The 14,005-nt window shown below is 53.1% G+C and overlaps 1 protein-coding gene across 1 annotated transcript in view; it reads left to right on the forward strand.

Moving 5' to 3' along the window:
* The first annotated feature begins 13,050 nt into the window (after positions 1-13,050).
* Positions 13,051-14,005, forward strand: part of RASGEF1C (RasGEF domain family member 1C) — an 87,337-nt gene continuing 86,382 nt past the window's right edge. The window contains exon 1 of the mRNA XM_027076947.2: positions 13,051-13,208. The gene's annotated coding sequence lies outside the window, so the exon portion shown is untranslated. The remainder of the gene's footprint in view (positions 13,209-14,005) is intronic.

Here is a 14,005-nt window from a genome sequence, read left to right on the forward strand (position 1 = left end):
CTCAGAGCCTGGAGCCTGTTTCAGATTCTGTGTCTCCCTCTCTCTCTGACCCTCCCCTGTTCATGCTCTGTCTCAAAAAAAATAACTAAACGTTAAAAAAAAAACAAAAAACAAAAAAACCTACAGGACTAGAAGTGTCCTTCACAGCTCACTTTCTTTTCTCTGCTTTTTAAGAGGGCTAGCTAGAATCAAGGGTGCCTGGGTGGCTCCATCAGTTAAGCGTCCAACTCTTGGTTTCTGCTCAGGTCATGATCTCAGTATTTGTAAATTCAAGCCCCACATCTGGCTCTGCACAGACAGCTCAGAGCCTGGTTGGGATTCTTTCTGTCTCTCTGTCCCTCCCCTGCTTGCTCTCTCTTTCTCTCAAAAAAATAAACAGAAAAAGATTTTTAAAATAAAAAATAATACAGATAATAAAAGGGCTAGAATCATTCCAGATAGATGAGTTCATCAGTCTTATTTTTAAAGTTCTGTAAAGAAGGAACACATGTCCCTCATATAGGTCTGGGTTCCATTTCTGTAGCATACCCCCTTCAGTACAGATGGTACTAAAATACTTTTCAGTTATTGAATGGAATGGTGACTGTATTGGGGTGGGGCTTTTTGGTAGGGGGGAGGGTAATCGTTCAAAACAACCTAACGTCCTAAAGATGCTATGGTGCCTTATATGAATTTAAGCATAAGGTTACCTTTGGCAATAAGGCAATTACTCAATATTTTGTTTTTAAACAGGACAACTGGTAACAAACAGACAGAGTGGCCAGTCATGTATTGCTGAGACCATGTGACCAGGATTTAGAAGGGACGTGCCCATAATGGCCATTGGGAACTATTCATTAACCGAGTCCTCAAGGCCTTTGGCCACACGCTCCTTCACAGTTGGAAAGACCAAGGTTTTGGGGGCCTAGGGTTCTTGTGAGCAAGAGTGTTTGCCACTACCCTTTCTCTGCTGGCGCTTTTTTTTTTTTTAAGTTTACTTATTTATTTTGAGAGAAAGAGACAAAAAAAAGAGAGAGTACATGAGCAGGGGAGGGGCAGAAAGAGAGGGAGAGAGAGAATCCCAAGCAGGCTCGGTACTGTCAGTGCAGAGCCTGATGTGGGGCTTCAGCCCACAAATCATCAGATCATGACCTGAGCCGAAATCAAGAGTCAGACGCTTAACGCTCAGGCGCCCCCTCTGCTGGCACTTTAAAGTGGGAAGGGAAGTTCTCTAACACAGCCCCAGCCCCGCACAACCCCGAGGCTGCAGCCCTGGTGGAGTCAAGAGAGAGTGCAGAGCCTCTACGCGCTGCCTTATGTTCCTGCAGGTGCAGAGCTCAGGCTTCTTTTATTCATAAGCCCCTTTGGTGGTCTGAAGCAGACAGGGCCCCTCTCCCAAGAAAAATGCCGTGAGCACAAAATTCTGCCACACTTTCCAAGGGGTACTGCCCCTGGTAGGTAACCGTGTTAAAAGCTCCCATCCCTGGAGCAGCTTCTAGATGCTTTGTGTCCATCGAGGGAAGCAGAGACTGTAGAAGCCTGTTTTGCTCTTACTGGCCCTGACACTTGCACGTGGGGTGACATGGGACATAACCAGGGACATCTTCACTCTGAGCCCCAGCACTACTGAGTAGGGCTTATTTGATGTCAAAAAGAGAATATAAGGGTCCAGGTCCAGTGAAATGGGTCATTTCAATTCCTTCCATGTGGAATTTAGGTGCAAGATTGAAAGGAGCTACAAGCTTATACAGACTTTGTGAAGATGTGGATAAAATGAAATCCAACTCTTCATTTTAAAGAAGTTCGAGCTGAGCTTTGAGATAAACTGAACTCGCACTTCAATCGCTACTTTATTTTTTTAATGTTTATTTTTGAGAGACAGTGTGTGAGCGGGGGAGGGGCAGAGAGAGAGGGAGACAGAGAATCCAAAGCAGGCTTCTTGCTGACAGCAGCAAGCCTGATGCAGGACTCAAACTCACAAACCGTGAGATCCTGACCTGAGCTAAAGTCAGACGCTCAACCGACTGAGCCACCCAGACGCCCCTGAAATCCCTACTTTAAATTGTTGATTCTCCAGTAATATTTTCTCCCGTTCTTCTAAAGCATCCCTGTGACCTTCTTACAATCTTTATAAGCATGCTTTAAACTTCATTTCATTCATTCACTTGGCTTTCATAAAACATGACGATGGATGGAGAGGCCCTCCAGTCAACACCTCGTTCACGGCCGGAATCCACCAGAGATGGCCGCCAAGCCTGTGCTCACATGGCTTTAGTGAAGGGAAGGGCCCCCTTCCCATGGAGTTTTTTGTAGTTTTGACCATTAGAAAGTTCTTCTTTAATCAGAACCGCACCCTGACTCCCAAGCTTCCACCGCTGGACCCCAGGCCTTCCCCTTGGGTGAAACAGAGGGAGTGTGATCCATCCCATGAGACAAGATTGACTACGTTAGTCGAAAGAGTAAGCTCCACGTCTTCCTTTCTCCAGCTTGAACCCAAAGGTCATCCACGTCTCTCTCACATGAAAAAGCCCCCAGAGCCTCACCACCTTGGCTCACCCTGCAAATATGGGCCCCGAGGGGAACGTGTAATATTCCAGATGCAGCCTGAGGGGCATGCTCTGCATCCAGGGCCTCCCCAGCTAATTAGCACATCAACTGGCCTTAGTTTTAACAGCCAGTCACACCCAACACCTGTAGTCCATCAGAACCGCCGGGTTTTGTGACATTGCACTTAATCCAGGGTCTGTCATTCTTCATAAGGGTTCTCTCTGCTAGCTTGTGACCTCTGTCAGTTTTATGAGCACGAGCGGGTCTTCTGAAAATTCATCCAAGTGGTGATTAACAGCCTTGAGCAGCAGGACAGAGCCCAAGGGCAGACCCCAGCAGTCACAGAGAGGGACCCACATGGCCAGTGTTTTGTCACCTTCTGGGGGAGGAGGGCCTCAACAGCAACGTCGTGCAGCCCATGTGGAAGTCTTATCTTGCCACGAGGTCAGGAAGAAGGGTCTTGGACCCACACCAAAATCACAAAGGCACTTTGGCAGCACACTCTGATCTACTTCCTAGTCACGTTTCAAGAAGAGAAATCAGTTTGTCACCACGTGCTGGTGCTCCGAATTTTGTTTTCTCTTGGGCGGTGAGTGCCAGCTTCCCCTTCTATTACATTCTTGATGTCCTGTGGCCACTTAGAAAACACAGCCAGTCGTCCCCATGTCCCCAGTTAAGTGAATTGGGGAGGGGAGCAGGGTGGTAGCACGTGGTGGCCTTATTTTTTTTCCGGGTGAATGAAGGCGGGATGTGTTCGGAAGTCTGTAACCGTGATTCCGCAGGGGCCTGCTGATGACAGCATTCTCGTGGGGCAGAGCCAGGCTCAAGCCGTGTGTGTGTGTGGCCTCAGAGGTTTAGCGCCTTGAGTAACCTCTTCTGAGGCTTCGCCTGTTTGCTTTCCTTTTCAACTAAAAATATTCATGCTACTTCGTTTTCATCTGATTTTAATCCAGCCTAGAGCTCCATACAGACCCTCAGAGGTACATTTGGACAGTTCTCTGTTTCAAAGTAGATCTCTTCAGTACTTTCAAGCAGTCAGTTGACAGACCAAAGAAGCTATAAGATGGGGTGCCTGGAAGTGTCTGACTTCTGCTCAGGTCATGATCTCACAGATCATGGGTTCAAGCCCCGCATCAGGCTCTCTGCTGTCCACATAGAGCCCGCTTCATTCAGATCCTCTGTCTTGATCGTCTGCCTCCTTCCCTCTCTGCCTGTCCCCTGTTCATGCTCTCTCTCTCTCAAAAATACATAAACATAAATTTTAAAAAAAGAAGCTATAAGAAATAAATATTTGAGCAGCAACACTCACCTGTACGTGTTTATTCTCACATCTTCTCAGTGGTGGTGGCTAGGGGAAGTGCTAGGGACCAGCACGGCCTGCCCCCCTGCCCTCACCCGCTCCTGCACCCAGCCCTCTGCAGAACCCTCACTCCTACCGGAGTCTCTGTGCTGTGTGATATCTCTCGGTCCCTCTCCTCCGTATCCCACCTTGAGTTCAGCCAAGTTAGAGAGAGTGAGCTCAGCACCTAATATCACCCTCAATTGCTCCTCTTTGCACCAGAAGTCTATATTCCCTTTCTTCACCTCCTCTCCTCCCATCTGCTCCCTATTTCAAAAAATGCAAAGGGGCTCCTGGGTGGCTCAGTCAGTTAAGCATCCAACGTCGGCTCAGGTCATGATCTCGTGGTTCATGAGTTCGAGCCCCGCATCGGGCTCTGTGCTGACAGCTCAAAGCCTGGAGCCTGCTTCTGATTCTGTGTCTCCCCCTCTCTCTGCCCCTCCCCCATTCATGCTCTGCTTCTCTCTGTCTCAAAAATAAATAAACATTAAAACAATTTTTTAATTCAAAATATGGATATTCCATGTATACATACTGAGAAACTTAGGGGCACCTGTGTGGCTCAGTCAGTTAAGTGTCCACCTCTTGGTTTCGGCTCAAGTCATGATATCACGATTCATGCGTTTGAGCCCTGAGTCAGGCTCTGCACTGACAGCATGGAGCCTGCTTGGGATCCTCTCTCTCTGCCCCTCCCCCAAGCATGTACTTTCTCTCTCTCTCTCTCAAAATAAATAAATAAACTTAACAAGAAAAAAGAATGAGAAACTACCGTATTCCCCCCTTCAGAGATCACCACTGTTAATAACGTTATTTGTGTATTTTTCACATGATTTTCTATGGACATGTAAACATCTAGATGGTTTTCTTTTTTGTTTGGGGGAATTTTTTTTTTTTTTTGGTTTTGTTTTTTTTGCCCAAATGAAGTCATGCCATATGTGCTTTTTATAACCTGCATTCCTCATTTACCGATCTCCAACCATCCACATCCATAAGTTCTCATCTGGCCTAATACCTAGGCCTTGGGGTTTCCCCAGTATCCCCAAAGTCTTTTCCTGGTATATCCAGCCAGGATCCAGTAGAAGTAATATTTACAACGTTCTAATGCATGTGGTGAAGAGAAGCAGACTATTTTCCATAGAAATAGAAGGGATTGAAATTGTCTCAAGAATGATAACACTATGGGGACACCTGGGTGGCTCAGTCGGTTAAGCGTCTGACTTTGGCTCAGGTCATGATCTCTCAGTTCATGAGTTAGAGCCCACGTCGGACTCTGTACTGATTCTGTGTCTCCCTCTCTCTCTGCCCCTCCCCCACTTGCTCGCGCTCTCTCTCTCTCTCTCTCTCTCTCTCTCTCTCTTTCTCAAGAATAAAAATTAAAAAAAAATTTTAAGGGCCAGTGTGTGCCCAGACAGGGTCTGAGGCTGGACAAATATGCTCTGGATGGCCTCCAGAAAACTCCAATGGACCAGTGATCATCAGAGAAAGGGAAATGGCAACCAAAGCCCACCCCTACACCCCTAAATCCCTCCAGGACCAATCAGTCTTACAGGTCGATTTTTACTAAACTTCCACAAAAACAGAAAAACCCTATCTTATCCAAAATTTTCAAACCACCCAACTCAGTTTAGGAGGTTGGTATTATCTTGATTCGAAAACTGGAAAAAGATCAAGATTATGTGCCCTTTTCAGAGATGCTAACTGAATCCAACATTGTACAGTTTATTCCAGAATTCAAGGGTGACTCAACACAACTGTGGCAATAAATAACCTATTTTTGTTTTTTTTGTTTTTTTGTTTTTTTGTAAATTGCCCACAAAACTCTGAATAGAAAGAGCTTCCTTTGGGGAGTGTCCAGGCTTATTCAGGGAAGAGCAGGAGGAAGCAGAAAATGTCAAACATCCCGAAGCCACGGCCTGAAGACACATCCTGATGGAGACTGGAGTGAATGTGTGTGTGTGTGTGTGTGTGTGTGTGTGTGTGTGTATGTACACGCATGCAAACTCGCCACCAGAAATGCACGCACACCACCAGTATGGGACCACCTGGCACCACTGACCAGGACAAATAGGCCATGGCTGTGCCCAGCAAGAGGACATAGACCAGGCCTAGCCTTGCTGAGCTCAGATCAGCGGCCCTGCTGAAGCTCGGTGCTGGCGTCCCTTTAGCCTGAACCCCCACCCCTGCCCCTGTCTAGAAACAGCCAGCAGCCCAGCTGGAGGCAGAAAGCACTGATGCCCAGGGAAATCCTGCCACCTCTGTGCAAATCTAAATGCATCCTTCCCCCAGGACCACGTTCAGACTCCTCAGCCGGGCTGTAGTGCTCTTCAGGCTCCCCTTCCAGGACCCCTCCTGTCCCCTCTTCACCTCACCCCACCACAGGCTATTCCTTCATTCATTTAGACAAATGCTTGCCAGGCAGCTCATAAATAAGTGGGCCATAAATCTGACACTCTGCCCCTGCCTCTGGAGACCTCACTCTGTGGCCGCCATCAAATACTTAACGCAAGTCAGTTGACAGCTAAAGACAAAGAGAAGTTGCTTGGGTGAAGGAAGATCTAACCCCCAACTTTATCACCCATCTCCACCACCACCCGCACTGTAAACCAGCCCTTGTGCATGGGGACATGGCTGTAGTGGCCAAAGGGTCTCCTGGCTGCCACTCTTGCCCAGCTACTGTCTGTCCTTCACCCAACCCTGGAATGAGCCTCCTAGGATGCGGCTGTGACCACCGTGTCCCTGTCACCGTGGGCCCCCAGTTGCCTCCCCAGGTGTTTTTCAAACTTGAGCTCCCACTGCCATCCTGCTCATTGCCAGCATCACATTTAGGACAGATGGATGTCCTCAAACCACCTTCTGTGATTTCCTGTTGGTCAGTTCTATTTATTTTTAAGTTTATTTTTGAGAGAAAGAGAGAGTGAGAGAGCGGCAGAGAGAGAGGGAGATAGAGGATCCGAAGTGGACTCTGCACTGACAGCAGTGAGCCGGATACGGGGCTTGAACCCACATAGGGCAGCCAGAGGAAAGCATGGAGGGCTTGGGCCCTGGCTCTGCTGTGCCACCCACACAAGCCACCTGCCCTCTCTGAGCCTCTTTTGTGGAATGGGGTCTTAGTTTCCTATTGTTGCTGTCTCCGATTACCACAGACTTAATGGCTCAAAACAACACGAGTGTATTAGCTCACATTCTGTAGGTCAGAAGTCCCACATGGGTTTCTGTGGACTTAAAGCAAGGTGTTCGCAGGGCGAGTTCCACCTGGAGGCTCTAGGAGGAAGATTTGCTCCTTGCCTTTTCCTGCTTCCAGAGGCTGGCCACAGTCCTTGGCTCATGGCCCCTTTCCTCCATTTTCAAGCCAGCAGCCTGGCATCTCTCTGACTCTGCTTCCGTCTACACATCTCTTTCTCTGAATCTTCTGCCTATCTTCTGCTTTCAAGCACCCATGCGAATCCATGGGCTCCCCCAGATAATCCAGGATAAGGTCCCCATCTCAGAGTCCTAACTGAATCACACCTGCCACGTCCCCTTTGCTGTATAAGATCAAATATTTGCAGATTCCAAGGATTAGGATGTGGACAGCTCTGGGTGGCTTCTCCTCTCCCCGCCACAAATGGGGTGATCACTCTATACCCCTGGCCATCAGCACTTCTCAGAGTGTGCCCCATCTTCTGCCTGTATCTGTGTCACCTGGGGCTCTTGTGACACATACAGACTGGGGGACATCTCAACCCCCCAAACCCAAGTCTCAATGGGGGTCTTGGGGTACTGCCTCTCCTCAAGTTCCAGGTGATGCCTCTGCACAGGGACATTTGACATCCTGGACAAGTGAGGTCTCCGGTGTGGCAAGTGCCAGGAGCACTTGGAGGAGACAGGACGTTTATGCCATTAGTCCCCCCAAGAACCCTGTGGGCCCGTTACATTGCAACTGTGCCCCGAGCTTGGAGGCTGAAGACCCTCAGGAGGTGTTTCACAGGCCTGCAGATTTAGGCTGCCTCCGGGACCCTGTAAGGGCTTCTCTGAACCACAGTGCACGCCTGTGGGACACTGGGTGCCCCTTGTAGCCACCCAGGCTGGCGGAAGTGCTTCCTGCAGGTGACTCTGGCAGAAGAGGAGGGGCGAGCATGTGACCCTTACGTGGCACCTGAGGGAACCTGAGGGTTCCCAGACAGGGGACATGTTGCAGGCAAGCGTTGCACCCTGCGCTGAGTCTCGCCTACCTCCGAGCTGGGTGGACAGCTCTGTGCATGTGCCAGGAGGGGCCCACCTCACACTCTGCTTTTCAGCCTCAGAAATTTTGCTTCTGATGCGAAGTCTGCTCAGCCTTCACGCAAGAGCCACCAGGAAGTCAGGAGACACAGATAAGCCTCTGCCCAGCGGGAGAAGTGAAGACGTTTCCTATGCAGCTCCCTGAAGCTTGGGCCTGTGACACCCATGATGGCAACCATCCTAATAATGCACCCTGTGTGGGCTGTCCCCCCTCCCCCTTTAGCCCTCTCTGTCCTCCCTGGCTCCCCACCCACATAAACCACCTGCACTAACGTCTCAGGCTCTGCTTCCCGGGGGACCCCACCTGTAATGCCTGCCCTTGTCCTCAGACCAGCCCTGTTTGGAGCCTTGTGCTGGAGGACCCAGCAGGGGATCAAACCCACACGTGTCCCCCCAACACATGCATGCCAGACACGAGCCACACACACACACACCACACACGTGCACCATGTACATACATGGAACACACAGCACAAGTGCACACACATATGTGCACACTCACTCTCTCTCTCGGGTCCCAGTGGGAATTGGTGGGTAGTCAGGGCCCTGGTCTATAAACAATAATCGAATGTGACTGTTTCAGTTCAGTCAGGCCTCTGTGGCAAAGTACCACGGGCTGGGCAGCTTATAAACAACAGAAACTTCTCTTTCACAGTCCTGGAGGCTGGAGGTCCAAGATCAGGGTGTGGGTATCACTGAGTTCTGGTGGGAGCCTGCTTCTTGGTTCATAGATAGTCATCTTTTTCCTGTGCCCTCACAAGGCAAAGGGGCAAGGGAAATCTTTGGGGTCTTTCTCTCTCTCTCTCTCTTTTTTTAATATTTATTTATTTATTTATTTATTTATTTATTTATTTATTTATTTTTGAGAGAGCACAAGCAGGGGAGGGGCAGAGAGAGGGGGACAGAGGATCTAAAGCAGGCTCCGTGCTGATAGCAGTGAGCCCGATGTGGGGCTTGAACTCAAAACTGTGAGACCATGACCTGAGCTGAAGTCATGACCTGAGTCAAAGTTGGATGCTCAACCGACTGAACCACCCAGGTGCCCCAGGGTCTCTTTTATAAAGGCAGGAATCCCATTCATGAGGGTTCACCTTCTTTTTTTTTTTAATGTGTATTTGTTTTTTAGAGATACAGAGACAGAGTATGAGCAAAGGAGGGAGACAGGTAGAGAAAGAGGGAGACACAGAATCTGAAGCAGGCTCCAGGCTCTGAGCTGTTAGCACAGATCCCGACATGGGGCTTGAACTCACAAACTATGAGATCATGACCTGAGCTGAAGTTAGAAGCTTAACCAACTGAGCCACTCAACCACCCCATGAGGGTTCATCTTCTTGACTTAGTAACCTCCCTAAGGCCCACCTCTTTGTAACACCATGACTTTGGTGTTTAGGATTTCAACATGTAAATTTGCTGGGGGTGGGAGGACACATTCAGTCCCTAACAGTGCCCCCCACTAGTGGCTGCCAATATGATGACTTTTTCCTGGAGCTTTGCTCTTATAGTAAATTTGAAGAATTTTTCCCAGACCCAAGAACAGATGAGTTACGAGTTAGTTACACTAGTAAACACACGGGCCAGGGCCCAGAGTTCATTCCTCACCATTCTCTGAGGTTATTGGTGACACTGCTCAGCAGTCCCTCTTGGTGTCAGGCTCCTCCCTGAGTCACCTGCTCTGGCTGAGCCAAGAGTTGGGGCAGACAGGTCTCCCAGGGTCCAAGGGCTGAGTGTCTGCAGCGACTGGAACCCTGGTGTCTCCTTCTGTCACCCATGACGGCCACACCAGGCCCTGCAACCCTAAATCTGGCCGCCTCCAGGCGTCCTCCAAATGCCGCCCTGGCCCCACAGTCTCAGAAGGCCCCCTGTCCACTCTGGCCAGGCTCCAGGCTCCTCTGTCACCCCTCACACATCCTTGTCATCTTTCCATCACCCAGTGGCTTCTCCCCCAGCAATAACTCTCAGGACTCCCCCACCCTCCTTCCCACCCAGTGGCTTCCCCCCCCTCCTTCCCCACCACCCCCTCCCTCTCATCCACCCTCAGTACAGCAGCTCCAGGGGCAGCCTCCTCAGGGGACAAGGACCCCAGCCCTGCCATCCCAGTGCTGGGCTAGTGGAGCAAACTCAGGTGGCTTCAGAGTCGCTTGTGTGTGACAGGTACCATCTGGGCCACGGGGTACCAGAAAGGGCTCATGGGTGCCAGGACCAGTATACCTGGTGACAGCACATTGCCTCCCCTGGGCCAGAATCCCAGCTTCTCATGCCCCAGAAGGCCCCGACCTGCCTTGCCTCCTTCCACCTGGGCTCCTGCTCTCTCCACCACCCTCTTCTCCCATCCAGGCACCCGGCCTCTTTCCTTCCTCACAAAGGTGAGAAGCATGTACTGTCCACAGGGCCTTTGCTTCTGCTATCCCCTCTACCCGGGACGCTCCTCCCACAGACTTTGTGGGGCTGGCTCCTTATTCAGGTCTCAACCCAAACGCTACATGCCCTGGGCAGAGGGGTCCTTCCCTGAGCCTCCCCTCCAAAATAGTCCCAGCCCCGCTCCACCACCTGACCCTGTACTAATTAATGTATGGCACTTAAGCGCTCTCTGAAAAGATTGCTTTTGTTATTCTTTTGTTTGTATGGTTAGTTTTCAGTGTCTCCTCTCTAAACTGTGGGCTCTGAGGGGGCAGGGCTCTCTGTGGCACACACAGGGCTTCAGGTAGTATTCACTGGATATCTCAGGAGGGGTGGGGGGCAGGTAAGCTGAGCTGACAGCTCACAGGAGGCTACCCCTGCATCCCGGACCCCACATTCTGGGGAGCAGGAAGGTAGGTGGGGCGGGGCAGGGTAAGGGGCCTTGCTGGACAGTGTGTTCTCAGAGGAGTTAGGAGGGGGCTGGGGAAACCTGGTACCAACACTGGGCCAGACCTCTCCCGGGGCCCGGATACACACCAGCAGCCAGTACTACCCTGGGCCAGAACTCCATGCTGGCCTCAAGACTCGGCCCAAGGGACTGCTGGGCACCGCCGACCTGACCTCTTGTGCAGTGGGAGGGGACATGGCCACCTCCTCTCATCACAGGGCAGAGCCCCGCCCACTCACCCACTTGGGACATGAACTGCGGCCACAAAAAAGGTTGCTTTCGGGTTTCAGCTGCTCTCCCGGGCCCGTCCCCTGACTCCCAGCACCCCACCCCTCACTCAGCAGGACAATCATGCATCAGTGACCCCCAGGCTTTTGCTCAAAGAGACGGGACAGGGTAGGGAGAGACTGCCCTGCTTCTCTGCAACTACAGTCAGTTAGAGGGTCCCTCATGGCTGCTCTGGCCCCTGTATGTCACAGGTGAGTGGGCCAGCTCTTACAAGTTCCCTCCTGCAACCTTCTCTTCCTAGACCCCCAGCATGCCTCTGGGTAACACACCTGAGAGCCAGGGGTGTGGGGTGGGAATTGGAGCAAACACACCAGCCTAAGGATTGGCCCCAGCACCTGCCGTCATCCCCAGCCTGCCTCTGTCTCCCCTTGCCTCTTCACCCCAGCCTGACCCTTGACATTGGTCTTGGACATCAGCCTCACTGGGGTCAGCCTCTGGCCTGGTCTTGTCCCAAGGCCCTGTTGCCTCCCTGCCAGTCCAACCAAGCCACAACCCTAATACATGTGTGCACCCCAGGCAGGCACCTGCTCACTCACTCCAGGCCTCAGTTTCCCCAACTATGCAAGCCACAGGCTGGACTCTGTTGTTTTCACTTGTCCAGCATTCTGGAAACAGCCCTCAAGACATGCTTGGAGCAGACAGAGCCCTACTCCATCCATTCTCAGGGTTGACACAGACCTAAATTCACCCCAGCTCCAGGGAGGCAACACCCAGGCCTGTGATCCTCACTGTCCAGGTCTCTGGAAATGGCCTGAGCCAGGTTCCTCTGAGCCTATGTGTGGCAGCCCGGGCTCTCACCAGAACTATCAGGCAGGTATGCTCTTTCTGAGGGTGTCAACCCAAGGCTGCTGAGGGCCATTCTGCTACAGCGGGTCTAGGAGATGGGAGAGGTAGATTCCTATTCATATTGTTTCAGCACCTGGATCTAGCTATTCCTGAAAGCAGCATGCCCTGGCTTTAAAAAAAAAATGCTTCATGAGCCAATAAATTATTTTTGCTTGAGCTGTTTGGGTTGGGTTTGCTGCCACATCTCATTGGTCAGGTTACAACTGATACAGAGGACTGCTGTCCTGACGTCTATGTTGGAATAAACCAGGAAGCTTTCAATGTCCAGGTGGAGCCAGTTCAGGAAGTTCACCAGATCCTCTTCAGGTTCTCTCCACCATTCTAAAAGTGAAATAGCACACCATTTTCTTTCTAGCACCCAGCGTCCTCAGAGTGGTGACCTACCCTCCCTGTCGGCCAGTTCTTGGGCCTGCCGTCCCTCTCCCACGGAGGGCAGTCGGGGGATTACATGCAGTCTTCCCCACCCCCTTGATGCCCACTCTGTGCCCACATGACTCAGGGACACAAACCACAGTTGAGTGGCCATGGAAGAAGGAGGAGAGGCCAGAGGAGTGGCCAGAGCCCAACAATGAAGAAAGGGGGTAAACCAAGGTCTTAGGGTACCAGAGCTTTGCCAGGTGAGGAAGTCAGTGAGGGGCAGTTCGGGTGCAGAGTCCAGCAGGAGCCACGCTCGGGGTAGCAGCGAATGATGCTCATAGTGGGTCTTGGCCACAGGGGTGGGAGGTGAGCAGCAAAGGAGGGCCCTGAACGCAGGGCTAGACGCTCGGCCTTGACCCTGAGGCTTGGAGCAGAGGCGAGGCGCGTGGGCAGGGCGGCCCGCGGTACCGGAGGCCCCAGGAGAGGAGCTGCAAGGGCCCTGCTTGGCCAGGGCGCCCGCAGCCCCACCCCGCGGCCCGCGCGGCCCGCACTTCCCCGTGTGGCCGCGAGGGGGCGCCGCGCCGCGCTGCTCCGGGGCCGGCCGTGAGCGCACGGCGGGCTGCGCTTGGGAGCCGCGCTGACAGCGGGCGACGGGCAGCGCCCCGGGTCCGAGGCGCCGCGGCTCGCAGCGAGAGCGACGGGCGCTGCCCATGGGCCGGGCCCGGGGTCCTAGCGCGCCGGGAGCCGGTGAGTGGGGGCGCGGCCGGGCGGAACACGAGCGCTGCGGGCAAGGGCGCGGGGCTGCGGGCGCTGGGGAGGGGCTGCGGGCGGCGGCGGGGCGCGGGTGCCGAGGCGGGAGGTGCGGGGCGGCGAACGGGCGGGGACAGCGGGCGTCCGGGCTGCGGCGCGGGGACGCGCGGGCCTGACCCGGAGCACAGGTGCGCGCGCGGGTGACAGTGCGCGTGGCCGGCCGGTTGGCGGGCCCCGGAGACGCGGCGCGCGGGAGTGTGCGGCCGGAGCGGCGGGGGGGGGGGGGGGGGGGGGGGGGGCGGGAGGGGGCTACAGGGTGCGTGCGCCAGGGCGGCGGCGGGAAGGCCACCGGCGGAGGGCACACCCCCCGGCCGCCCGCCGGGGCGAGAGACTGGCTCTGCTGCACGCCCCCCGCCACTCACTCGGGGTGAGCAGCCACCTCCTGCCGCCACCGGAGTGGCAGAAAAAGCCAGCCTGGACCCAAGGCCTCCACCCCGCGCCGGACCTCAGTTTCCCGGTCTATGAAATGGGAACAGCTGACCTGCCGGTTGCTTGTGAATGAGAGAAAGAGGGTATTGTCTCTGAAGCTGGGATCGGATTGAGGAAAGGATCAATGCTACGATCAGAGAGCCTGCAGGGACAGTGGAGTCAGCTTGGGATTCTGAGTGGTGCCTCACACGGTGGCAGCGGACAGGGTCAGGGGACCCCTAGTCCACTCCTCTCTGTGTTCAGGTAGGGAAAGGCAGGCCTGGAGGGGAGGTGGTGAGGTGTGCTCCCAACCCTGTCCCATGCTC

The sequence above is a fragment of the Acinonyx jubatus genome, chromosome A1, assembly GCF_027475565.1.
Source record: "Acinonyx jubatus isolate Ajub_Pintada_27869175 chromosome A1, VMU_Ajub_asm_v1.0, whole genome shotgun sequence".
Taxonomy (NCBI): Eukaryota; Metazoa; Chordata; class Mammalia; order Carnivora; family Felidae; genus Acinonyx; species Acinonyx jubatus.